The sequence below is a fragment of the Suricata suricatta genome, chromosome 8, assembly GCF_006229205.1.
Source record: "Suricata suricatta isolate VVHF042 chromosome 8, meerkat_22Aug2017_6uvM2_HiC, whole genome shotgun sequence".
Taxonomy (NCBI): domain Eukaryota; kingdom Metazoa; phylum Chordata; class Mammalia; order Carnivora; family Herpestidae; genus Suricata; species Suricata suricatta.
In genome coordinates, this window is record NC_043707.1 from 99,430,896 (window position 1) to 99,433,102 (window position 2,207).

Consider the following 2,207-nt stretch of genomic DNA (forward strand, 5'->3'; position numbering starts at 1 on the left):
AAGAGGAAGAACAGGGAAATATTTTATGAGGACTACAATCGACAGACTAGTTTGTAGTTACTCTTGGAGAGTCCCAGGAATAACTGGGGGGACCCTTCGAGGATAATTTTTTGCTTACATAGAAGGGGGCTCAGGGCCATTGTCTTTGGACAAAAATAAACCTTCGTTTTGTAATCACAGATTGGTGAAGCCAGGAAATGTTTAGGCTGCACTGAATACATTCCTAATGTGTTTGTGCGGACCGAATATGGTCTTTGTTTATGGAAGTGCAGTGGTTTGCTTTAGGCTTTAGTTTCAAAGCGCATGTTTCCATAGCAATTATATTTGTTGTATAAAAAGAAAGCTATTTGGATAATAATAAGGCCATACACTCATGTATAGTAAAATAAACTCCCTGGAGGGTACTCAGGGGCCTGCACTAGACTTCACACCGGGCCCATTCTCCCTGGTGGGAGCTCTGGATGTATCTCCCCATTTTAGCCTCAGTTTCCTCATGTGTCACAAGCGAAGCGGCTGAATGGGCCCTGAGCTCTCTGAGGTCCCAGTCTGACAGGGCCCATGGCTCTCCCTCGGGACCCCCTGGAGAATCTAGGCAGCTTGCTGCCCCAGTCTAGCCTGGAAGCAGATGTGTAATTGAGCCTGCAGGGACCCTGTGACAGACAGGGGAGCAGCCCAGGGAGATAAATTGTACTGCAGTGGATGCTCCTGCACTCTAGGAGCCGCCTGTCTCTGGGGTTAACATGGAAAGAAGGGAGGGCCGACAAAGCCATTCCCTTCAGACCTGACACTCAGCAGGGTGGGGGGGACAAGGACCCAGGCCACCGCTGGCAGGGAAGGAGTGGTTGCAGAGTCGTGTTTGCTCCTGGGAGCCCATGAACACGGGCGCTGGAGGATTTCAGCCAAACACTGACTTGGTCAGAATGGATGCACTGGCATGGGGTGTATACATGCCCCTGTCCTCCCTCAGGTTCTGAGCCCAGACACTGTGAGCCAGCTCAGCACCCAGCACAAGGACAGGGAGAGGGCAGGCATCACCCAATACAAGTAATAGAAACCAATAATCGTAGCCAATGCTAATGAGCTAACGCTTAGTCTGCACCACGCCCTGAGCTTACAGTTCTACATGTATTATTTACTCCTCGGAATTCTAGAAGGCACAGCTCCATGGCACAGAGACGTAAAGTAGCTTGCCCAGGAGCACTCAGCCAGTAAGTGGCTAAACCAGGATTTAAACCCAGGTAGCTTGGTTCTAGAGCCTGGGCTCTGAATCACTCTGCAAAATGACCAGTACAGTAGTGACAACAATGAAAATTCGTTGTGTCAGGTGTCTGTCATGGGGACGGTGGGAGGAATTGATGACGGATGGTGAGAAGTCCATCGGGTGGCCTGGCAGAGGGAAGCAAAGAACAAGGGCTGAGAGAGGTCGCTGCGTGTTTGAGGAATGAAGAGACTCTTGACAAGACTGGAGCGTAGAGGGGCAAACTGACAGATAAATCTGGGGAGGGAGGCGGGGCTAGATCCTGATGAGCCACCTCTGGGCGGGGCTTGGGAGACTGACTCTGTGGCTGGGCGACAGCAGGGCAGTGACAGGCCAGGTATGAGGACCGCACCACCTCCCACCGGCTCTGTGACCCCTCTCGGAACCTCAGTCTTCTTACCTGTGAACTGGGGTTGCTAATCCTGCTGCATCTCAGGGCTTGGGCAAGGATTCAGAAGGCAGCTGACGAATAGGATTTTATAGACTGTGAAAGCTTTCACAAATGCAGGCTTGTGGGTGAGATGGAAGGGAGCGAAGCGATAGTCATTGTGAATTTAGCCAGCTGTCTTTACATAGAGCCTACCAGATTCACTCCAACTTTTATGGTCATTAAAAGTAACGACATCTGCGTGTGGCATTGTTACTTGCCATTTGGCCTTTATCACCTCACTGGAGCAACTCCAGACCTTTGACGTGAGATGTGATCATTCCCGTCTTAGGAGCCAGGACACTGAGGCACAGAGAGGTGGCTTGGCCCACCCCCGCCACGCAGGCCAGTGGGCAGCTGAGGCATGGTCTCGGTGTACAGCTGTGCAGTTGTGTCCTTCTATTTGGTCTCACAAAACTTGATTTATATTGAACAGCTTGTCCGAGCCGACGCCTCCAATGGGCAAACCAAGGGTGTAAAGAAGGCCAGATACAGTGGGAATGGTCATCTCCAGGTGTTCAG